Genomic DNA, 26,276 nt, shown 5'->3' with positions numbered 1-26,276 from the left:
GCGTATACCCTCCGTGTTTGTTAGTGTATCTGCCATATTGTGTGCGTCTTCCGGAGGCCACTATTTGCCCCTAACGGCTGCGTGTGGCAGTGTGGACACCCATTCCTCAGATCGTGCCTCTTTGTGCTATCCATTTTCCAACTCCCTCCCCTGCTACCCCAACTTGTTGAAACTCCCCCGTGCCCCCTCCCACACCCACCCCACCTCTCTCCCCTTCCAGACTCGTCCCCATCACGGTCCAAGCTGTTAGTAGAAGTCGGTCTGTCACCCCCCCCCCCCTCCCTCCCTCTACACAACTGTTATTGTTAACAAATAAACCGTGCCTGAGAACACCAAGAACAAGTTAATGGAAGGGAACAAAAAAAGGGGAAAAAGAAAGAAACAACAACTGAAAGGGTGCTGGCCACTTGCGTGTCATGACCGTGTCCCGGCCAACAATCTAACCCTCCACATTTCCCAGGGTCACGACTGTGAGTCTTGCGTTGTCGGTACTGAGCTGCAATGTTTATCTGTTACGTCCTGTTCCAACTGCCGGATCTCTGCTTCCAGTGGGTGCAAGGAGCGCTGTTCAGTGCCCGACACCTCGCCCTCTCCCTCCGAATCCCTGAGGTGTGCTCCTTCTCCTTCCGATCCTGTCGGGTCCCGAGACCCTTCCTGAGATCTGTGTGCCGTCCTCGACGTCCCGGGTGATTCCGATCTCCCCCTCCTGGCTCCTGCCAACGTGCGCGAATGATATGGGGTGCCTGTGTGTCTCGAGTAGAGTCTCCTGGATCTCCTCCTCTGCTGTTTTGGCGTGTCCCACCGGGCCTTATCCTGTGCCGCCCTCACCAGCTCCTCTCTCCCTGCCGTTTCCCTACTATTTAGGATCGGTCTCTCCTCCAGCCAGTGCCATGCGTCCTCTGGCTGGCTGAAGAAGTGCGCCTTATCCCTGTAGATGACTTTGAGTTTCGCCGGGAAAAGCAGCGTATACGTAATGTTCAGTGATCGCAGTTTGACCTTCACCGAGTCAAAGGAGCGCCGCTGCTTCTGGACCTCTTGACTATAGTCCGGAAAAATCATTACGTTGGTGTTCTCCACTCGGATTTCGCCCATTTTCCTCGCTTCCCGCAATATTAAGTCTCTGTCCGCGAAGTTGAGGAAACGTGCGATTACTGGCCGGGGTCTCGCGCCCTCCGGCGGTTTCGCCAGGAGCGCCCTGTGCGCTCTTTCGACCACGAAGCAGGTAGAGAAACGGGCTCCAGGGAAGGTGTCCGTGAGCCACTTGTGCAGGAAGGCTGCCATGTTGTTCCCCTCGATTCCCTCTCTAAATCCCACGAATCGGAGATTGTTCCGTCTCGCCCTCTTTTCGGCGTCATCCACCTTCCATAGCAGCTGTCTGTGCGACGCCTGGAGCTCCGCCATTTCTCTTCGAAGGGTGTTTATGGAGTCCTCAGCCTCTCCAATGCGTGTTTCAGTCTCGGACACCCTGGCGGAGAGGTTCCTGAAGTCTTGTCGCAGTAGTGTGACCTCAGCGCCCACTTCCCCAATTTTCCCCTCTATTTATCACACATTTACTTTCGTAGTCCCTTGTTTTCACTTCTCCTCACTCTGCTTTTGTTATTTCCATTGTGGTCCCTCAAGTACATTGAAGGGTGAAAAAAAATATATATATTTTTTTTATAAAATTTTTTTTTAAAAAAAGTGATAAAATAAATTTAAAAAAAATTGTGAGGTAGGGTGGCTCTTAAAAGAGCTCTTGTGTTAATACAGGGACAGAGGAAAGAAAGAAGGGGAATATTAAAAGGGACCGCACTTGTGCTGCTCAATCTTATTGTCTATTAAAGGAATACTGGACTCCCCATAAGCAATAAGAGCATAGCAAGTATTGCACCTTATTTGTACCCTCTGAAATCGAGGGTATATGTCCAGAGGAGCAGAAGAGGGTGATGCTCCCACCGCAGAGGAAGTGCTCGGCTGAGCTGCCGAAGATGTACTCGGCTGAGCTTCTGCGGATGTGCTCGGGTGACTTACTGAAGGGTTTGCTTCAGTATGTCGAGCAAAAGTCCTTGGATGAACATCCCTAAGGTGTCTCAACATAGTGTGATTACCAAAGGAATACTTCTTCCTTGGATTACCTCTAGATAACACACGCTCACAAAGTGAGCAGGTAACTAAAGGAGCATTTACCTTTTTCTGCCCCTCAGGAAATGTAAAATACTCCCAAATAAAAGAACTGTTCTGTTTCCTCCTTCTCTGTATAATGATGCTGCTGCCCTGCTCCCTCTCAAAAGAGGACTGCTGCTCTGCCATTGTATCCCAAAGACAATTCAGCTCCTTCTCCTAAGGAATCACAAGCAGTAATGAGGGGAATGGGTGTGGTGTTGGAAGTTTCTGGAAATGAAACAAGTTTAAACCAATGAAAAGCGTTGTTTCTGGATCACATGACCTACCGTACGCGCTCCGTAAGCTTACCTTACGTGCACGGTAAAAGTACGCATGCGTGTACGTAAGACGCGCGCACGCACGCATGCGCATTACAGGCACGCGCGTACGTGCGCATGCGCATTAGAGGCACGCACGCACGTACGGCGTGCCCGCGTAATGTGCGCGCGCGGGTGCGCGTAGGGAGGATGCGCTTACGCGTCGCACAGGAAGTACCAACGCGTACGGAATTCGCGTACGCATGTGCAAACGGAACATAAAGATTACGTACGCGCACGGCACATAAAGTACCGTAAGCGTACAGTACATAAAGTACCATACGCGTACGGTAAGCTTACCGCACGCACTGGGAAAAAAAAACAAAAAAAGAAAAAAAGGTTTGTAGAAGATATTAACTATGTTATTGAACTATATCTAACCATTTTTTTTTTAAAAAGGTGAACCTTTCTATATTGCAGGATACACTTAGCATTTAAAAAACCGTACAAATTCACTTAAAAAACCATAGGTTTCACACACGTTATAGTTAGGAATTAGCATTTAAAAAACCTTGCAAATTCACTGAAAAACCAGAGGTTTCACACAAGTTATAGTTAGCTGGACATTTCACTCGTACAAAACCATTGAAATTTCCCCGTTATAGTTAGTTCACCTAACTATAACTCGCGCGCCCGCAATCCACTGCTGATGACGTCACATATTACATCACTCATGACATGGTCAGTGACATCACTCATGACATCACTGATGACATCACTGATGACGTCATCCATGTGATAAATTACCAGATCTTCTCACACTCTAATATAACCATTGAAACACTGACTCAAAAATTAACAGTTCCAATCTCAAAACCATACATACTGCAATACCAATAACTACATACACACTTATTAATTCTTAGGTCTTCATACACCTCAACTCACTCACCTGTACAGTCTCTCATACTTACAGTCACTTCATACAAAACTAACATATACATTTATACACCTATGTAGACACTCACACACTAACAATCATCCATTGAGGTACTGACACACCTAGTCAGTCATGCAAATAATCACACTCCCATTTACTCACCTATGCGGTTATACACACTCAAGTTCACTTACTCATAAAAATAGTATTACATTCTTACAATCTTATAGAAACATTGATTTAAGCACACACTCATCCATACAGTCACTTTCACAATCACACACTCTCACATCTACCCACTTACATACATTTACACGCATATATACTGCCTTTTACATATGTAGTTAGTCACAAATGTACCACTGAGATATACATTCAATCCCTAACACACCCATACATACACTCACTCACCCATACAGTCCAGCACAGATGCACTCTTATAACGATGCACCCATAGAATCACCCACTCACACATCTATGCATAGAGTCACACACACACTACCCACACAAACACTTAGGAACCCATACAGATACTGAGACAAGCAATCAATAACTTATATAGACACTCATATAGCTTTTCACAAAACCATGCAGCCACTTATACACCAACATACAGACACATACAGACATTTATACAGTGTAGTTACTAGTCTGCAGTAACATACATTTAATGACTCACTTATAGAATCATGTTACGCACCACAAAAAATCATCCTTTTACAAACTTGTACAACCACTCATTCTTCAACAGGCCTTTCCCTATATATATTAAACATATTAAAATTGTTGAGAAACACATACTCACTGGATGATGTCATCAGTGATGTCATCAGTGATGTCATTTGAGATGTCATCAGTGATGTCATGAGTGATGTCACTGACCATGTCATGAGTAATGTAATATGTGATGTCATCAGCAGTGGATTGCGGGCGCGCGAGTTATAGTTAGGTGAACTAACTATAACGGGGAAATTTCAATGGTTTTGTACGAGTGAAATGTCCAGCTAACTATAACTTGTGTGAAACCTCTGTTTTTTTCAGTGAATGTATATATATATATATATATATGTGTATATATATATATATATATATATATATATATATATATATATATAATCTGTAATTGCATTTGTGATATTGGTTTCACCCATTCACTTCAAAGCCATGAAAGAAATGGATGGAAACTGACATCAGCAAGCCGACGAGGGCTTCTTATGGCTCCATGGACGTTTCGTGGTGCCACTTGTGGAGACATGGGCATTGTGACGTCCTTGTCTACTTGAGAGAGCTGTCAATAAAAGTTTCTGTGTAATGCTGATGCATTTTGATAATCAAAAGGTGAGGAATCCGCAGTTAGAGACTGTATCCACTAGGTAAGGTAAGTTTATTATGCTTGATTAATTAAAACCATTGCATACATAGATATTAAAATCAAACAGATTATGTTAGTTAAAAAAGTTACACAATAATAATAAAATGTTCCACTTAGTTTTTGTCCATAAAACTATTGAGATTATAACATAAAAAGTTGTTTCCTCAACAGTTGATGCTCAGTCTAAAAAATAGTTTGGTAAAAATGTTCTTTTTAAATTCTCACTCCACCAAGATCTTTTGCAAAACTTTCACTCTGGAGTATCTAGCTTATTCTTAAGGTGCGTTAATTGTTCAAAATGATCCGAAGCTTCAAACAGTTACTGATTGTGCCTGTTTTCGCCGTCATAGTGCTGTTGAAGATGTTCTCAAATTATCTTGATGATCCATCTTATATGGCAAAGTTCATGGCCGATGATGTTGCGTTTTTCAATCTCAGTGCAGTAAGATTTAAAAAAAAGTGTGAGGCTGCAGTTTAGCTGTACTAAAGTTGGATTGAAGCACAGCATTACCGCCTGCCTACAGGACCTGACTCCATGCTGGTTAAAAGATGGTTTTAGTAAGGTGCGACTTGTATCCTTTAGTTTGTTGCAAATGCAAATAATGTGAATAAGGTTTTCCATGCCACAGGCACACAGGCGGCATTGTCGGTCTCCTCCTCTTCTTTCCCAGAGCGGCAAAACCAGGGCGATTGAGCCGACTCCCAATCGCAGTTTTAAAAGATTTTCCTTGGTCGCCAACTTAGATCCTGCCTTAAGTTAGGGTTGTGGTTTAAGGATGTCAAAATTGTTAAGCACAGCCCAACCATGGGCTCTTTTAGTAAGTGTTTTCTTGTCCTCTATGACTGATATTAGTCTTGTTGTCTTTGTAACAATGTTTTTAAAGACAGAATGAGCCGTTGGGCAGTTCCAAAGGTCTTTCAAGCCTAAAATCTTGATGGATTCCAGGAGATATTTGTTTGCTGGCGATTTTCCAGTAGGAGAGAACTCTACCCTGAGGTGGTTATTCAAAGTCCCCTCTTCAGCTGTTTTGATCTTGTGCCAGCATTTAACGAAGGCTCCCCTACGTTCTATCGCCTGGTTTTGAAGCCCAAATTCCAACCTTATTTTGGCTGGAAAGGCATATACGGGGAGCTGAAAGATCGTTCGATAGGAGGTCACTATTATACTATTTAGAGTTGTTGCGTCTATCCCTCTCAGTGATTCACTCCCGTAGGTGCTAGTGGGCTGTAGTTTAGCTTGCAAGACCTTTAAAAAAGGATCTAACGCTAGGTCAGGCAACAGCTTCTTCAGAGGTTTGAGTGCTAGATAGGTCATAGTTCCCTTCCTTCGTAGGGATTCCATTTGTGGCTTGAAAGAATTGTATTGATCTAAAAGGATGCCCAAGTACTTGTAGCTTGTTACACAATTTAGTCAGTTACCATCCAGGTTCCAACTGGGATTTGTCTTCTTATGATAATTTACTATCAAGATTTTAATTTTTTTGAAGTTTATGGTCAAGGAGTTTCATTCAGAAATATGCCAATAGGGGTCCGACTAATCAGGACTAGATCGTCAGCGTATAACAAGTATGTTAGTGTCATACTACCTAGCTTCGGTGCGTGTGATGAACAGTTATCCAATTCCATGGGTAGATCCGCCAAAAAGAGGCTAATTAGTAGCGGAGCTAGGACACATCCTTGTTTTAAGCCCTTGTTGGTGGGAATTATAAGGGGTATTTTCCCTGCTTCGCAGTATCCATAAGCATGGTTAGGGCCATGATGTTAGTAATGGTACCTTGCCCTTTGCGGAAGCCTGTTTGTGTTGCTGGAATGATGCGGTTCGTGGAGGCCCAACAGGTCAGTTCATTTAAGATTATACCCCCACGTAGTACTTTGCCTCGGTGTCTATGAGGGCAATTAATCGATTGTTATTTGGGTCAGACCTGTCTCCCTGTTTATATATTGGGCTGATAATTGAGCCTAGCCATGACTCTGGAATTGTGGTAGTCCCTAAGGCGTGTCTAAAGACTAAAACTAATGCTTTGCTCCAGAATTCGGGGTCGAATTTATACAGCATTGGAGGGATGCCATTAGGGCCAGGGGCCCCAGCCCGTCTGCCTCTCGCAATTTGTTTCCGTATTGCCGATACTGCTGGACCATTCTGCTCTTCTGCTGTAGTTGATTGGCAATTTAGAGCTGATAACAAATACAGCTCCTTCTGCTTCAGCATTAATTTTCTGCTGGACTCTTCGTGTAGACAATATTATTTAGCACTTCCGTTGTAAGGTTATTAAAACAGATTATTTCCTGATGGAATGAATGGGGGCTGGCAGATTTTTGAAATGTTTGAAGAGATAATCAACCCATGTGGCTTCCGTGATATTGGAGTCTATGCCGTGGTGGTTGGGTCTCTGTAGTTTGTTGACACTCTGCCAAAATTTAGCGCTATTTTTCTGATTGGCATCAAAAGAAGTTTCGCCCATAACTCATTTTCCATTGCTCTTTTGTGTGTCCATCTCCTCTGTTTTACTGTTGTTTTTAGTTCACGGAGAGAGCTTTGTAAACCGAGGTTGTTTGGAGACTTACAAAGTTATTTTAAGGTTTGGTTTATGGAGTGATTTAGTTTTTTTGAGTTTGGGCTTTTTTTTTTTGTCTTGGCTGTACTGGCTTAGATTTTCTTCTGCCTGTTGCTCTGCCTGTTAGTAAATGCCACTCCAAGAGATATAACAAACTTTTCCCAGAGTTCCTGAGGATCGATTGACTTGTCGTCTAATTGGTTGTACAAATTATAGCTTTAAGTGATATGTCCTCAATGTTATTAGAGTTGTACCTTATTCTTTTGATATTGCTGGTCTCGTCCAGTACAATGGTTTTACTTTTATCTAGTGTTTGACTTGGAGTTGCGAAAAGAGTTAGCTGTTGTGGCATATGATCACTTAGTTCGTTGTTTCCAATTTTGAAGGTGGCAATTTTATTAAACAATGTAAGAGTTGTGAAAGTAAAGTCAAGATGTGAGGAAACTGTTGCCGAGTGAAACATGGCTGCTGGTGAGTTGCCCTCCTTAAAGCGACCATTTTGGGCTTGCCTTGCGTCGGGATTCCCCATGCTCCTGTGAGGTCTTGCATAGAGTCGTCATCTGGAGTGAGCCCTAGGAGATGCATATTAAAGTCTCCTGCTAGAATAATGAGATCGGTAGCTTGCTCGTCCATTACTCTATTTAATTCTATAGGTAGCTCGTTCGCCGTTCTTATTTTCTGTTTGGGGTGTACATAGACATTTATTATTATTATTTCCTGTTTGAGCTGGTTAAGCTTAAGCGTTATTTTTACGGCCTGAATACAGCTTGGGGGTGTTAAATTAATTATTTTTGGAACGATCTCTCCTATTTCGGTTATGGAGGCTAAAAGCAGTAAGCCCCCCGAGCGGCGACCAAATACTGAGCCCTTGGTTGCAGGGAATAAGTAAAAGGTATAAGCTTGCAGTTCAAAGGGATTGTCTTCCCAGGTCTCCTGGAGCAGAATTATGTCGAAAGATTTCAAGTAGTTTAGATTCTCTTGATCTCCCGCTTTGGAGGCTAAGCCATTAATGTTCCAGACACATATGGTGGTGCTATCCCGCTCTGTTGAAGGGGCGTGAGTTGCAGTTGTCTGTTGTCAATTTGTACTCACTGATGTTATTAACCGCTGGGTGCATGTCCAGTTGTTGTTTATTGGAGCATGTGTTGGGGCGGATTGTCCTTGAATTGGTAGCAGTGCAATTGTCAGGCTGGCATCTGTCAATGTCCCTGGAAATCTACTCCTTGCTCCTTTCAGGACTGAAGGGGTCCACAGGCGTGGGCTGTTTCTTTCGTTCCTTAGAAAAGGTGTTGGATAAGGTGGCTTTGGAACCGACTTCAGAATTATCCCCCAATTTAGAAATGTATTTCTTTCCCGTAAAATTCTTAACACTCGAAAAAGCGTTATCAAAGGTACGTAACTTGTTCTTTACTTTCAATAAGGCCTCCTTACCTAAATTTGATAAAAGCAAAGTCTCTTTGTGTGTGAACCTCAGATTTATTTCCAAGGTATCAACTTCATTCCATTTAAATGAGAAAATTCACTTGTTAACATTTTTGCCACAACCATCTGCAGCTGAAAAAAGTCACTTAATTCAAACAGCAGTAGGACAAGTGGTGCTACACAGCTTTTTCCATTAAGGTACGTCTCATTCTACCTATGTTGTATATATTGCACAGCTACAGTCATCATAATTTAGCCATATGAATCTATGAAAGATCCAATGCTTGGAGAAGAAAATGTTACTTTCCTGTAACAACAAACAAATGATGGACGGAATGCTGACAATGCAGACATTCTCCCCCAGTCAAGAGATCTGGGTTAAATCCATCGTTCTTTTGCCCACTACGCCACCCCAGTTTAGACATGGCCATATGCAAATCAGTCTTGACCCTGTGCCTCATGGGAACAGTCCAGCCACTGGAGTCAAGCTATCCTGGCTGATGACGGCTGATAGCCAGAAACCGGTCCTAGGATGCTTGATTCTGGTCCAGGGAAGACATGGCTTGGCAGTTCGGGCTGGACTGTTCCCATGAGGCACAGGGTCAAGACTGATTTGCATATGGCCATGTCTGAACTGGGGTGGCGTAGTGGGCAAAAGAACGATGGATTTAACCCAGATCTCTTGACTGGGGGAGAATGTCTGCATTGTCAGCATTCCGTCCATCATTTGTTTGTTGTAACACTTTCCTGTAACTACAGTCCTTCAGCATTAGTGTTTTTTCATGGATTCACATATGCCAACCCTCCTCCTTGTTCATGAGGCTATGGAGAACATTATGATACACCCTGAAAAAATCTGATAGTTGGAGCCTCTGAGGAGGATTAGAACCCTGGGCCCTCCATCTGGTTGGCTTGACTTCGGATCATAAAATGAGGTGATTGGAAAACATGTTTCTATACTCATTTTCCATTTGTTTTCAATGTGAAGTGCTGTATTGAAAAACTACAATGGTAACATTGACTACTGAGGGTCCCCAGCTAGACTTCAAGGAATAAGTCAAGTCTGTGACTCAATGAAAGATGCTAATGCTGAAGAACTGTGGTTACAGATAAGTAACAATGTCTTAGAACTCATAAGAACACTTTTGCTTAGTGAAAACATAAGCAATGTAACCACTACTAGCGAAACGCTCAAGAACTTATGTTGACAAACTGCATAAAATATACAGCACAGATAAAACCACTCTGGGAGTTGTGGGAGCTGTCACCCCAAGGCAATGGCATTAGCAAATCCACTATTGACATCATAAATCCCCCCTAAAATATTGTGTCTTCTGTTTAAGTCAAGTTTTTAAATATTTGGACCAGTACAGGGTTATTCTAGCCGAACCGAAATTTGTGTTAACTTTTACTATTACTGTTAAATATTTAGCCATCTGGATTAGCCAAGACAGAAATGGTGTCATATCTGAACATTATGGCACAAGAGAGTCAAAAATGGAGGCTAGAGTTAAGCGGTTATATTACCCCAGTTCCTGCACCTATACCTCATTATCTCTATTCTATTGACTCAACACTTTTTTAACCAGTTACAATCACTCATGATGGAATTGGCATGGGCAGGCGCTTCCCAAGGGGCAAATGGGAAGTATTGCACACTGCCATATGACCAAGGTGGCCTGGCGGGATCTGATGTGGAATTATATTATCTTTGAGCTCAAGCGCGATTTACATGTTACTGGTTACACCCACCCTTCCTTATAGCCCTTGTGACCATTGAACGAGATACATTGGCCCCTATACCACTGGGGAGTGCTTAGAGCCAGTGTTCCCCACGCCTTGAGATCAATTGCTCAGCCTGCACCCAGTTGGCATGGGACAAAACCTGCCAGAGAGTTGCATGTCCCGTTCTCTATGCCCCTGAACAGTCCATGTCACACCACCCTCTACACTCTTTCACCAAGGACAGATTTAAACCATGGGGTCTGTTAATCTGGGATGACCTAGTCCCAGACGGCACGTTCATCACATAGTATGGGCCATATGTACTAAAGCATTTTCCCATAGGCACAGAATGGGTAAAATCCATCAATACATATGGCCCATACTCCCTTATTGAATATAGGTATGACGCAACAGCCGTGGAAAGATTCCTTAATTACCGACTGCGAGCACTATGCAGGCAGCTTTCCCTACATTCTCGCAGTAACTGAAACAATGCAAAATGCTTTCCTTATTCCTTAATCTCACTACAAATAAGCAGTCACCAGGGTCTATAGGTTTGTGCAAAGAGAAGCTCCCCTTAAAGTCCCCATTGCAAGACAGGGAGAAATAGGAACGTGATCTCAAAACTTCATTATCAAATAAGACATGGCTTTATTGCTGTGCACAAACTGCAGCAATTTCCCCTAACAATAGATTACGTCTACTTTGTTTGAAAAAACAATAATGCAACAGCAGCATTGTATACTGGTGTCCTTCTAGCTGACAGCTCTAGAGGGGCAGCACAGAAGAGCTGCCACGCATTTGTGAAACCTTACTGCTATTAGTCAGGTGGACCTTCTTAATCTGTTTCACTGAAGTGAGCCTCCCCTGATTCTGACCTATATTAAGTTTCATTAATATTCCTTTTTTTCTTGTTTTTTTTCGGGTCTCCAGGCCTTATTCAATAATAACGGAGAGAGAAAAACAAATTATTGCATACAGTTAAATTCATATAGCAAATACCATACTTTTCCCATATCTCTTCACCTCCCTAACCAACCAGGTCTGCAATAGGAGCCCACATCTGTTGTCCCAACAATTTCTTCTTACGGCCCCTTAACTTATATATTGCGTATTCAATATTATATGCAGCAAATAACCTTGCACGCCAGTTAGAGAAAGTTGGGGGATCAACACTAATACAATTAGAGGTAATACATAAACGGGCAATAGCCATGGCTATAAACAAAAGCCCTGTTTCTGACCTTACCCTTGTACCAGCTACAGTATTACTCTCAACCCCTAAAATAAGGAGAGCTGGTGTAACAGAAACTGAAATCCCCAAAATAATGGTAAAGAAATGTTCTATATCATGTAAAAAAGCAGCCAATTTTGGACAAGAATAAAACATATGGATAGTATCCGCTGCTGGGAGATCACATCTATTACATTTCCCTCCCCTTACCCCCCTCCATTTAGCGATCTACGCCGGCGTATAGTATAGATCAAAAACTGACATAAAATGTTGACTCCTAAGGCTACCAGTGATCAAAATGTGGCTCGCTAAGGATAAAGAATCCCCTTAATTAATATTCCTAATGCGTGTGTTGTTCTATAATATTACATATTGAAAAATTTAATACGGCTCCCTCTTCTTATTCAGGCATGAGAATCTATAAAATATCCAGTGCTGGAGAAATACAGTTTACTTACCAGTAACTGCAGTTCTCCAGCGATATTATCTTTTACAGATTAACATGGGACGCTCCCTCCTCCCCAGTCAGAGGCTGTTAAAATGTATTCTTCCATGATTATGGTTTGAAAATATGAAGGAAGTGGAACTTTGGGTCATTTCTAATGACGTGAAGGAGTTACTGATGCAAACGGTTTTCAATGTGATTTTATAGAAATTTGACCTTCCTGCTAAAGTGGGGCTCTCAGCTCAACAATGGGGAATGGTTCAAGAATGGGAATCTATGAAAGATATCAATGCTGAAGTACTGAAGTTACAGGCAAGTAACTTGTTTCATTTCAGAGACTTCTTTGCAGTAGGCACTGGTGCCCTACCCTAGGAAATGGTCACCTTTCTTTTAGCCACTAACACTAATGCTGGTAAACGCCCCACTGATACCTGTAGTTTTTAAACATATCCCAGCAAGGCCTTAAGGGGAGTTTGGATTACACCACTGCCAATCATGACCCTAGTGTGTCTTGCGTATTGTGACAGCAATTAGCTATCAGTGGAAACTTCCAAGAAAGATAATAAAATATATTTTTTCCTGATGGCATCTATAACATTCTGAGTCTACCTCCAGTCCAAAGGACTTGTGTTGCTTAGGAGCATAACACAATCCACTTAAGTATTTTTAATGCAGTAGGTTATGTCAACTATTTAGGAATATGCTCCTTGTCTGAGAGCAGCAATAACACCATTTATGTGCAGCACTGTTTTGTTTAATATTTTATGGAAACGCACACAAGTTTCAACAATTCCATCCTTATTTTGAACTACATCTCGCAAAGAGGGTCTTAAACTGTTGAAGACACCTGCGACGATGCTGTAGTTGCACGTCTAGAAATGAAATACCATGCTCCAGACTGCACTATCCTATCTCACAGGTTACCCATGCCCAGATTCAGTCATGGCTGCAGTGGGACAATGCAGATCATGCAGTCCAGCCATGCCTACTTATAACTACAATCCTTTTCAACATCGATTTTCTCAGTCATACAGTACAAACTGCAATGTCTTCATACATTCTTCTGATTCCTCATTGCAGAGTTCCAATGCGGCCAATCCAACAGAGGCTGCACCATCAATAAAGACAGGCCAAAGGTTCATGGGTAGTCCAAGTAAGTGCTAACTCGCCGGCTGAGACAGGCATTGTGTGGGCAATACCACAGAATCTTCCAACTTCCACAACATCAAATGATAATGACAGCAGATATATAAATGGACGGATGGGGTTCCCACACACCGGACTTGATGTTTTTATATATATATATATGTTTTTATTGGTTTTCAAAGCATAGCTACATTGCACTTGGCTGTAACGAGTGTTACAAAGTGATTAAATTCTGAAGAATCAAATCACACTTACATCATGTTGACGTCGTACAGTAGAAACAATTACACATACAATGTTCTCTTGGTTTGCCAATCGTCCACTGCTAGATATAAGGTTATATCCCCTATCAGTACAGTCCAATATATAATGGTGTAGCTTGAATCTTACACACACCGGAGTTGATGGCAAAAACTAAGTGGTTATAAACAAATGTCAATGACTTGTAGTTCTAGGCTATTCGATTGGCGCAGCAGACTTTCCTCCCAGGTTTGCATGCAACTTCAGTCCTGATTCGGATGAACAGCACAACTTCAGTGCACAATATTATAAATCTTATAGAAGCTACCAGCTGCAAATTCCTTACGTTAGAATATTCCTCAGGCATTAGATGGGATCCAGAATTTTTTTAGCAGTAGCCCTGCACGCCAGTGGGTTGCATTGTTTGGCTCTGCTTCTGCATTGTCCACGTCGAAAGTGGAGTGCGCAGTACCTGTATAGGCACCACCCCAACATGGTGACATCAGGTCTTTTCTTTCTGCTCCAATCAGATCCGGCGAGAGCTACCCTCATTCATTTTTTGACTGACTTTTTTCTCGACTTTTGTTAAAGGTTTTTTGAGATATTTTGTCTCCTGGTGTGTTAGGGATATCCCCTAATAAGCCAGTGGGCTTTAAGCCATGTGGTGCCTATCACAGGCAGATGCCAGTGAAATACTCACATCCAGTTTACTTTTGGTGCTTGGAGGCAGACCGCAACTCCAACACCTGCGAGAACTGCCATTCCATGAATCTAAAGGAGCTACGGGAACATTCCCTGAAGCTCCTCTCTACCCGATGTCGGACGATCCAGTGATGTTCAAGTTCCCGTTATGTAGAAGGTCCCAGGATGCTCGCAGATAGCAGAACCAATCCGGATGATTTTTTTCACTCTCCAAGTCGTCGGGTAGGTCTCACAAACTCAAGAAGTCCAAGAAGTAGAAGTGATCTTCGACGTCCCTGTGCTAGTCTGAGATATCAAACATGGCGCGGAATCGTCTGCACTTTAGGCCTTGCTCCTCCATGGAGCCTGTGCCAGCGTCTGCTACGTTCCTCCCAGAGTTTCCCAGAGCGATCTCTGCCAAACTCAAGGAATGTTATGAGCCCATGCACCTCATACTTGGGTTGCCCATTCCTTCTGGAGCATCTCTGGACCCCAAGGGCTCAGCAGGGACCCCTCCTGGATCTCCCCCAGTGGTTCTGCCCTCGAAGCAAGTCGAGCTCCTTGGATCTGGTGTCGGATATGCAGTGGCTCTGCCCACGAGACCATGACCTTCCTTGCTCCAGTGTCATTGCTCCCGGCACTGCCAACATGACAGCGCAGGCCCCATCATCGTGCGCAACTTTAACAAGGCGCCAGATGGGCGCCGTCCGACACCTACTCTTCCACCGATTGGTACCATGCTCTACAAAACAGAACCAGTGACTTTTTCTTTTGGCAGGCCTGGAGAGGGTGATGATTGCGAGGGGGCTGAAAACCCTTATGGTTACCATCACTCCCTTGATACACCAGAGGACAACTGGTATAAGGAATTGGCAAGTGCCAGTGGTTTGGACACCTCCCCAGACACTAACCTGGTCTCTTCCCGTGATGAGGCTACAGAGGAGGGTACCTCATTTGCTATATTGGTGCGGAGGGCTGCTGAAGTCTTGGATCTTCAATTGACCTCGGTGCCAGTCATGACGAACATCTTGACAGAGGTGCTTCAGCTGAGATTTGCCCCCTCTGAACCTCTACTCCTGTTTAACGAAGCCCTTATGAACGTCCAACTTGGGGTCTTTTTACAAACCTTGCACAGGGGTTTCTGTGCACAGAACAATTGCCCGCCGCCATTGCCCCGCTCTTGGGGACCCCAGTTTCCTCATCTAACATCCCACCCTGGAGAGCTTTGATGGTCCAAGTCTCCACTTCCTGGGTAAATCCTAGTGTGTTCCCTACCACTACACCAAACAGGAAATCCAAAAGGCTGGACACCTTTGAAAACGAGGATTTTCTCTTCCACCAGCCTCGCACTGTGGTCGATATGCACTTCTTGCCTTTTGAGCATGCACTATGTGCAGGACTCAGTTGCGCAAGTGCTGCCCATGGCCCTGGAGGAGGCCCATGCCATACTCCCTCAAGCAATTGCTGATAGGTGAGACTCAGAAAAGTTCACCACCAAGTGTGGACTGGTCACGACCTGGGCAGAGCAAATGCATTGTCAGTGGCACTTAGACGCCACGCCTGTTTGAGAACCGCTGGCTTTTCTGTGGCTGTCCAAGCTTGTTCATGGACATGCCCTTTGATGGCTTTCGCTGTTTTTGGTGAGAAGGCAGCCTCAGTGCTGGAGTACTATGAGGACAGCAGTGCTAGGGCCAACCCCAGTCTGCCTCTCACTCTTTCCTTAGCTGCAGTAGGGCTACATACTGCATCCTTTTCAGCCCAGCCACCAAGGCCAGCAGGCTTTCCAGCCCTTTCATGGCCATGGACGTGATTCCCACAGACCACACGGGACCAGCAGCCAGATGTCAGGCCAGTCCACCACTCCCCTGGCAGCTACGACCTACAAACCCCTTTAGTTTGCCCTTTTACCAGCACGGGCACCCAGTGTGGGGGCAGGATTTGCCATCACCTGCCCACTGGCAGTCCATATCAGACAACTAGGTTTTGCAAATCATCCGGAGGGGCTACTCCATCCAGTTTCTGGAACACCCCTGATCCACCCGTGCCCCTCACTTACTGGCGGCTGTACGGAGGACCATCTATCCTTGCTCCACTAGGAAGTTTTGGCTCTTTTGGCCAAAGGAGCCATCAAGAGGATGCCTGCATCAGAAGTAGGTCGTGTTTGCTATTCTTTCTACTTTCTGGTGCCTAAAAGATGCAGAGGCCTCTGCCCTATTCTAGACCTGTGCCTTCCATGGGAAACATTTAAAATGCTCACATTAGCTCAGGTCCTGTCTTCCCTGGACCCTGGAGACTGGATGGTAGTGTTGGGCTTGCAGGACGCCTATTTTCACATTGCCATCCTGCCTGCCAACAGCTGTTACCTGCGATTCACGGTGGGCCAAGAGCACTTCGCTGTTCGCTGTGCTCCATTTTGGTGTTACCAGTGCCGCTCGGGTGTTCAGTAAGGTGATAACTGTGGTTGCAGCACATCTTCGGAGGTCAGAGGTTCCAGTCTTCCCTTACCTCAACGATTGGCTGTTGAAGGCGGGCTTGCCCCAGCCAGTGATCTCGCCACCTCCAAGCTACAACGGACCTCCTGCATTTGTTGGGGCTTATTATCAATGTACCACCATCACACCTGAATCCCTGTCAGTCACTCCCTTTCTCCCCTGTTCTTGGCATAATGCAATTTCAGGCCTGTTCTCCTTAGCAGCAAGTCCAGGATATTCAGGTTCTGATTAAGATATTTCAGCCACTATCCTAGATTTCGGTGGGACTGACTCTGAGGCTGTTTAGCCTCATGGCCTTCTGCATCCTGTTGGTGACACATGCCCATTGGCATACGCAGGCTCTGCAGTGAGACCTGAAGTCCCAGTGGACACAGCATTGGGGAATCTCTCCAACTTGGTCCAGATCTTGGAGGGAACTACAAATTACCTGCTATGGTGGCTGACAAATAGCGATTGGGTCAGAGGCATAACCCTTCCTTTCCCCAACCAGAGTTAACTGCAGTGACAGATGCCTCACTCCTGGGATGGGATGGGATGGCCATCTGGAGGAGATTAAAGAACTCTGGTCTCCAGTGAAGTCCGGGCACCCCATCAATCTGTTGGAGCTGGATCTGATCTGCATTGAAAGCAGGTGTGAGTGTTCACAGACAACACCACCACCATGTCGTACAGCAACAAACAAGGAGGGCTAGGGTCGTGGACCCTTGGTAAATGTAAATGTCCAGTATTTGTAAAGCGCGAACAATTAACTGAGAGTGCTGGGGGCTATCGGGAAGATTAAGCAAGCTATTGCCCAGAGTCACATGGTGCTGGGCTGATCTGCCACCGGCGCCGGGGATCGAACCATGAGCCCCGTGGTCCAGACTCAGTTGCCCTGGCAGCTGCGCCACACCTCTTCCCTTTGTCAAGTTGCCCCACGTCTCTGGACATGGGTGAAACATCAGGGCATTTCCCTGGTGGTGCAACACGTGGCAGTCTCACTGAATGCCAGGGCAGACAAACTCAGCCATTGATGCCTAGCGGATCACAAATGGTGTCTCCACTCGGAAGTAGGGCAAGGTCTGTTTCAAGAGTGGGGAGCCTTGTTTAGATCTGTTTGTACAGCCAAGAACACGCAATGTCAGCAGTTCTGCGCATTGAAGTTTCCAAGGTGGCTCGTGCTTAGAGACGCTTTTTGTCTCGATTGGAGCTCCAGTCTCCTGTACGCCTTTCCGCCGATACCACTCCTGCCCAGAGTTCTCAAGAAGATTAGGAATGACCGGGCCAAAGTCATTGTGTGGCTCAGGATTGGGCACTGAGAGTCTGGTATCCCAAACTCCTGAGCATGAGCATCATTCCTCTGATCAGGCTGCCCCTTCGGGGGAATCTTCTGTCGTAGCAATAGAGAAGGGTACTGTACCCGAACCCGCGCATGCTCCACCTTCATGCTTGGAGATTGAGCTGTGACAGTTGATAGCCTTCGACCTCCCTCCCTAAATCTGTGATGTTATTCTGGCAGCTAGTCATCCCTCCGCCAAGATGGTATACACCTGCCATTGGCACAAGTTCATGGCATGATGAGCATCCAAGGATAATGACCCTCTTTCTGCACCTGTATCCAAAGTACTATTTGTTATTTCTCTGGGCCAGCAGGGCTCTGCTATGAGCACTGTTAAAGGTTACCTGTCCACCATTTCAGCATTCTTGCAGTTGCTTGACCAAACTTCTTTGCTTAGGTCACTAGTTGTTGCTAGGTTCCTCTAAAGTCTACAGCATATATTTCCTCCCAGCAATTGGTCTGCCTCCCATCAAGACAGCTTTTCTGTTGGCCATAGCATTGGTCAGGAGGGTCAGCGAGCTGCAAGCAACTATCCGTGCGCCCTCGTTATACAACATTTTAACCAGACAGGCTGGTTCTGAGAGCCTGTGACTCCTTCCTTCTGAAGGTTGTGGCAACTTTTCAATTAGGCCAAAACATCACCTTGCCTATCTTTATTGCTCCATCTCATCCTTCTAAAGAACAGGAGAGACTCCACCACCTGGACTCAAAAAGAGCATGTCTTCCACCTCGCACAAAAGAATTTCGGGTGGACAATCATCGTTTTGCACAGTATGTCAGGGTGGGGAAAGGAAAGGCTGTGCAGAAATGGACCATCACACGATGGAAAGTGCTGTGCACAAAGATGTGCTTCTCAATGGCCAAAAAGCGACACCCTGAGGGCTTGCATTCCCATTCCTCCAGAGACAAGGCTGCGACAACTGCGTTAGCTAGCGGAGTTCCTGTCCTGGACATCTGTCAGGCAGCAACGTGGGCATGCTTGCATATGTTCATGAAACATTAGTGTCTGGATGGTCAGGGCCGTTGTGATGGGCATTTTGCTCATGCGTTCCTGCATGACTTTTTGGTCTAATGTTTTGCGGATGTACTGCTTAGGTATCTATTCTAAGGTAAGTAATATGCGGCTAGAAGTCTATATCAGATGAACCAGCTACTTACCTTCGGTAACTCCTTATCTGGTAGAGACTATCTAGCCGCAGATTCCTTACCGACCCTCCCATCCTCCCTGCTTTGCAAACTGATTTCAGTATAGTATTACCCTTCTGTGGCCTTAGCAATACACAGCAGTGTATCAGAATCCTTTGTGGCTCCGTGCTTCTGGCTTGGAAAGTCGGGAAAAGAAACAGACAGTGCTAGGGTGGAGCCTGTATAGGCACCACACACATTACTTCTGGCGCAGATGACGCTGACAAGGGGCTGAACATCGCCACCTACTGGTGTGCAGGGGTACTGCTCGAAAATGTTCACATCCAGTCTGATGCCTGGGCAATATTCTAAGGTAGATAATCAGCAGCTAGATAGAGAGTCCCTACCAGATAAGGCATTACCAAAGGTAAGTAACTTGTTCAACAGGGTGAAACGAAGTCACACATCCTGTCAGAGAGCCCTACAGCTGTGGGGTTGGCCTGTATTCAACAACATTGACTTGACAACGGCACGCCAGCCTGGACGTCACAGCTACCAGAATCATGTCCTCAGTGGAACCCTCTCAGAATGTCATGAGTGACAACAGCAAGACAGATAACGTCAACAAATCTTTGCTGACGGGGCCAGCCTCTACTAGATATATTGACAACTCTTGAGAGCAGGAAATGCCATCTCTTTGCACAACAGGCATTACTTGCAGAGATCTCCCAGAAAGCATTTTACAAAGAACTTTGCTTTTCTTTCATCTTCTTTGGTCCAGAGTCTTTGCAAAAGTGATGAGAGGTTTTTGTAGACTGATGATACTAGTCACCCCTGCAAGGCTAAGACAGTTCAAACTACTATGGCTGTCCAGTGCTCCTCTGTTTGACTTTCGAGTACATCCAGAATTTCTGTCCAAGCAGAAAGCACAGATTCTTTGTCACAATATACGTTTTACAAACCGCATGACCTAGCTCCAGATTACTTGGACAGTTTGCACCTTTTACTTCCAAAACAGAATGCTAAGTGGAAGCATTTCTGTATCTGGTGTGTGAGTGCCTGCATCCATTGTGTGTTCAACCTCATTGTATTCTGCCATGCCTGCTACAAAATGCCAAATCCAGCCACATCCTCAGTTCAAATACAGTTTGTAGCTATTTAAAGATATAATAACATTCATTCGCCTCACAGTGATTGATTAAGTAATTTACGAAAAGGCAGGTCAGTGCCTGTACCCAGGTGAGACATCTGCCCATTCCTAGGGAGCTATACACAGTCTTGGGCTGCCTTATGGCTCCTCCATTTGAGGCAGTTCACAAAACTGACCTCAATTTCTTTTCCTTGAAAATGGTGATGCTTCTCGCACTGACGTCTTCCTGAATAGTAGGTGAATTGCAAGTCTTGATGATCATCAAGCTGTTTCTCCAATTCTCATAAGCCGAGGTGGCCTTACGACCGAGCCCAAAGTTTATCCAAAATATTCTTTCAAACATGATGAGCCAGTGGTGCTCCATTTCATCTTTCCAAACTCAACCACAAATTTATTTATTTATTTGTTTATTTTGAAGGTTTTATATAGCGCGGACAAGACCCTTGCGGGTATCAGAGCTCTTTCCAAGCAGATATAGTAAACAAAACCCGTATTACAAGAAATAAAAATGTTCTGTGCATATCATACAATAGTATTACAAGTTATAAACATAGTTCATGTGAATTTGGATAAGAGAATAGATTTCACTTCTTTTTTGAACGATACAATAGAGGGATTCAGTCAGGTTTCTGGAGGTAGTGCATTCCAATTCCTGGGAGCAATCCCCAAGAAGGCGAGGTTGTATGTTTTCTTCTTGGAAAATCGTTGTGGTTTCAGTATAAGGGTATTGGCGCTTCTGGAGGATCTGTTGCCACAAGAAAGTACCAATTTCTGTGCGAGGTAGCTTGGAGTGTTGTGATGTATGGCCTTGTGCGTCATGCATGAGATTTTTAGTTGAACTCTGGCTTCGAGATAGGGTAGCCAGTTGAGGGCTCTAAGGTCAGGGGATATGTGGCAGTTTCTTTTGGAGCCAGTGGTGAGTCTAGCAGTTCACTGAGGCTCTTGGGGTGGGATGGGGGGGCAGTGTTGCCCTGGGGAGCCCGCAAAGAGAAGTATTCCCATATTCGACTCTAGGGAGTACTAGAGCTTGAAGTGCTAGTTTGAAATCATTTGCAGGGAGGAAGGGTTTTAGTCTTCTCAGGGTGTTCATTTGAAAGTTTGCTTCTTTTGTTGCGCTGCTAACGTGTTTCTGCATGTTTAGATTTTTATCGAGAGTTACTCGCAGTGATTTTGCTGAGTCAGTAATAAGAGGTTGGCAGTTGAGTGCTATGAGGTGTTTCAGCCAATCAAGGATGATGGTCGATTGGTTGGGGGGAGCAATAAGAAGGAATTCAGTTTTGAGGGTGTTTAGTTTCAGATGGTTTTTAACCAGCCAGGTCTGAGTTTTTTGTAGCATTATGTTGAGAGCTTTGATGCCCTCTAGTGAATGAAATTTTAAGTATATTTGTGTATAGTCAGCGTACATGTGATATTGGACATTAGAGGAGCTGAGGATATCTGTGAGCGGTTCCATGAATAGGTTGAAGAGTGTTGGAGAGAGGGAAGATCTTTGCGGGATTCCTAAAATGACTGGGACGGGATTGGACAAGGATTGATTAACCTTGAATATTTGTGATCTATTTTGAAGGAATGCGGAGAACCGGTTTAGAACTGATCCAGATAGTCCCATTCTGTGCTTCAGGAGATCTAGTAAGTTGTCGTGTTTGACTGTGTCCAAAGCTGAGGATAGGTCAAGCAAAATTAGCAGACAGGCTTCATTTTGATCTAGGGTTTTTAGAGCGTCATCTATTATGTGGGTCATGGCTGTTTCAGTACTGTGCCCTGTGCAGAAGCCGGAATGTTATTGATTATGCAGGTTGAAATGGTCAATGTGTTTGCTAAGCTGTGTGTGAGCGCAATTTTCTAATAGTTTGGCCAGAGTAGGGATGTTGGATATTGGGCGGTAGTTATGTAAGTCCGAAGGGTCGGCCGTTGGCTTCTTTAAGTTGGGGGATACCTGCCCGGATTTAAGTATATCTGGGATGATTCCTTGCAGGAGAGAGGTATTTATAATCTTGGTCCATAGAGGCAGTAACAGTGGAATGAAGTCTTTTATGTGAATTGCTGGAAGGGGGTCTGTGAAGTGGTTGGAGGGGTTCAGAGATGGGAGCATTTTTGATATGGCTTCTTCACTGTATGTTGTGAAGGAGGACCATGACGTGTTGTTATTGAGGTTAATCCTGAGGTTAATGAAGTGTCCATGTTAATGTCAGAATGGGTTGTTAAGTCGATGAGCAGGTCCGATTTTATGTTTTCTGTCTTCAACATGAAGGAGGCAAATTCTTCGCAATTGAGTAGTGAGTCTGGGTTAGTTTGGGGGGGTGGGGTACGCCCTTAGATTGTGTTTTGATTAGATCAAATAGTTTTTTGGGGCAGTTCTTGGCTTGGTCTAATTGATTACTGAATAACAATGCTTTTGACTGTCTGATCTTTCTGTAATAGGAGTTTCTCGTGGTTCTTAGCAACTTAAGATGATCTGAAGAGGGTGCTAACCTCCATCGTTGTTTGATTAATCTAAGGGATCTTCTGTTCTCGTTAAGTCTGCCATCATACCATGGTTTAGAATCTTTTGTAGAGGCTCTTTTCAATAGCAAGGAGCGATTTTGTCTAGGACCTTGTTTATGGAGCAGAAGTAGTGATCGGTCAGATCTAGCACATTGGATAAATCTTCGGGGGGAAGCAGGATGTTAGGGCTGGAGTTTGTGACTAGATCTGCACCATCATTTTGTAGGTTTCGCTTCCATATTTTGGGTCTCGTGGGTTGGGCAGAGTGAGGTTTTACTGATTCATTTATGAAGAAAGTGATGATGTAGTGGTCAGACCAATCACAAGGGAGGATCGTTTCCAACTAAATGGCTTCAGCTTTGGAGATGACTAAGTCTAGAATTGAGCCTTTATCATGTGTGGGGCTGTTGCAGATTTGGGTGAGGTCGAGGTCTGAGAGGAAAGTTTTGAGGCTGATGACTGCTGAATCATTAGGTCATTTCAGTGGAGGTTGAGGTCTCTGAGGAATATTTGCGTATTTTGTTGTCCAGCATTTGTAGATACAATATCCATGAGATGTTCGATAAAGGTGAGGTTGTCCCCGGGGGGGGGGGGTGGTAAAATGTGTGCAGTGAGCACAATGGTTTGTTATTATTCGTGATGTCCAAGCACAGGTATTCACAAGATGATAGGACCGGTGAGTGGGAGCAGTTCACAAATGCAGAAAGGTCCTTGCATTCTTTAGACATACACCTAAAGTTCTACGTGGAGAAGCTTGACGATGTCAGAAGCTCTGATCCCGTCTTTGTGGCTGCTGGACATCCCCTGAGAGGTCATTCTCTGAGTATACAATGTTACAATAACTGTTCAAATGCATAATTTTTATCACAAAAAGGCAAATCAACCTGTTCTAGGAAAAGTAATGACACACTGCACCAGAAGCAGGCCCTCAACTGTAGCTCATTACGTTGGTGTACCTCTACACAACACATGTCGCACTGTGACATGAAAGAACAGACTCACGTTCACCAAGAAATATTGCCTGTATTTAGACACTGTGAACAATACTGGGTGTGGCTCTGATCAGCAAGGCTGAGCCAAATAACTGTGTGAACAAGGAAGTGCCAATGCTGATGAATAATTCAAAACAATAAATGTAACGTGGAAGATAACCTCAAACAACCACGCAAGTACTAATTAATAGTATTTATTTCAATTACTTTTCATAAAGTTATAGATTCATCTTGTATGGAAATTATTTTTGTGTGCAAGAATAAGAAGCCGTCAACAAATTTAAATACATGACCAAGTAAACACATAATAGAAAAAAGTTAGAAAACATGAAAGAAAACTACACTGCACTCATCTGCCAGGAAGACAGACAAGATACTTTGGATAAACATTCATACACCACTCCTCATACAACCGAACAAACATTCAAACACACTTTCCTTTGGTAGCCTATTTGCAGCTTATTGAAGTTTACCAAAGGACCCATCAAACCTGGTGAGAATTGAACAAAATTATATAGAGGTGCATAACAACAACTGTTGCTCAAATCCTTCACAATTCAAGTTAATTTGTAAGAATGCACCAGCTTGATATATTTACACCAGTGTTTGTCAATACAATAAACAAAACAAAAGGTCGACGCGTTTCGAACCCCTAGTCCTTGAATGGGGGGTTCTCCTCAGGACCAAGACACTAGAAAGAAGATGAGAAAAGAGGGTGTAACTACTCCTGTGAAATATACAAGTGCCTCAGGATTCTAAAAACTGAAAAATGGAACTCGTTGTGTGCGAGTCTTACCAGAGTGGCAGCGTGAATCAAGCTTTTTAAACACGGGGCCAACTAGAAAAGACACAAAATGTCCGAGTCATAGCAGTCATTACGATCGCGCCATTTACTCACATCTAATGGCGGAGGTGATCTCTTAGGAAGTAAAGTAGAAGTTTTCTTGTAGTGCAAAGTTGACAACTCCCATAGTTGAAATGGGGCGAGGAAGCTCTGTGTAGGCGAAATGAGGGAAATTAAAAAATGACACCGGGACCGATGGATGCATAATATGGCTGTTTGAGGTGTTGGGGGGAACATACCTTAGTCGTCCCTTCGTTATCCCGCAATGTGAACTTTCACCCGGAGACGGCGACGCCGAATCTGCACGGATAAAGGAGGCATTTAGATCGGAGCAGTCCAAGTCATGAAAAACCTTTTAGAAAGCGGCTGACAGCAGGGGGAGTCTGAGCGGTTACCTGAATCACGGCAAGAATCGCTTTGGTTTGCATCAGAGTGCGGGCGTATGCTCTGTGAATACTTCCGTAAAGGACCTAAATGGGATTGTGGGATATCCAGAATTGTGGGTAATGTAGTTCCAAAATAAGAATTGGAGTAAATCAAAAGAAAAAAAGCACGAGGAAGATCGTTGTGCTGGTTTGTGCTTCCACACAAGTGTGGATACTAATTCCTTTAAAAAAATATTTCTTTTGAGATGGAAAAAAGGGGAACTCAATGCAATTTTATGTGTCTCTCGGGATGGATCGAAGAGCTGGGGCAGACCGAGCTCCCGTGCTGTAGCTGAAGTCTCAACCATTATAATCTGTAGATCTCCGACAATTCGTTGAGGCCATTAATGAAGGTGTCAAATTTCACAATTAGCATGGCTTCACGCTGTGATAGTTTTAGCTCGAGATCACCTCCTCGGGGGTCGCATTCTACCTTAGAAATTACCGTCCACCTGAGATCTTGATCAGTATGTGCCATTTTATGCCAATGATTGACAAGGGGAGCTGTCTCCACATTTTTCCTTATTCGAGATTTGTGTTGCGTTATCCGATGGCGCACCTCCTGATTAGTTTTGCCAATATAAAGCTTTCCACACAGGCATAGAATGCCATAGATTACGTATTTCGTCTTGCAGTTGGAGAAAGTTTCGTGCTTCCAGTGGATGCCTTTATGGGAGAATAAAACTCCTCCAAACGTTTGATCGCAACAAGAGCAATTCCCACATTTGTGGTGGCCTTGTATGGGCGCAAGGCCCAACATTTGTCTTAGTGTAGGTTGAGGGACTTTGTCTAGTGATGCCCTGACTATGTGATTGGCCACATTTTTTTCTCTTTTAAAAGCAAATAAGGGGACAGCCCCCAAAGTGGAATCCAAATTCTGGATTAGATGCCAATTCTGATGGATTACTTTTTTCAGTTGATCCGAGTTGGGACAGAAAGTGGTGACAAATACCTGACGATCTGTAGATTTTTTATTTTTAGTCAACAATGTTTCTCTGGGAGTCCAAAAACCTCTCTTCTTAGCCGATTTAACCAGATTTCTTTTTTCAAACAAAAGGTGTAGCGATGGGTTGTCCATTGCCCCAGAATTGGCAGTATTGTACATGTCTATGTGCGAAGATAAATTTATCTATAATAACAATCCATTCAACCAGTACATCACAACTTGGATGAGACTTATCGACGATATTTTTATGGCATGGACTGGTGACGAGGATCAACTTACTCAGTTTTACGATTGGCTCAATCAGAGATCGCCAGACATCAAGTTTAGTATCAATTCATCAA

At 44.2% G+C, this 26,276-nt stretch overlaps 1 protein-coding gene across 1 annotated transcript in view; it reads left to right on the top strand.

Annotated features, from left to right (window-relative positions):
• Nucleotides 1-26,276, top strand: part of LTBP2 (latent transforming growth factor beta binding protein 2) — a 1,878,832-nt gene that overhangs the window by 1,779,251 nt on the left and 73,305 nt on the right. The window lies entirely within an intron of this gene.

The sequence above is a fragment of the Triturus cristatus genome, chromosome 9, assembly GCF_964204655.1.
Source record: "Triturus cristatus chromosome 9, aTriCri1.1, whole genome shotgun sequence".
Lineage (NCBI taxonomy): Eukaryota > Metazoa > Chordata > Amphibia > Caudata > Salamandridae > Triturus > Triturus cristatus.
This window is presented reverse-complemented; position numbering and strand designations above follow the sequence as displayed.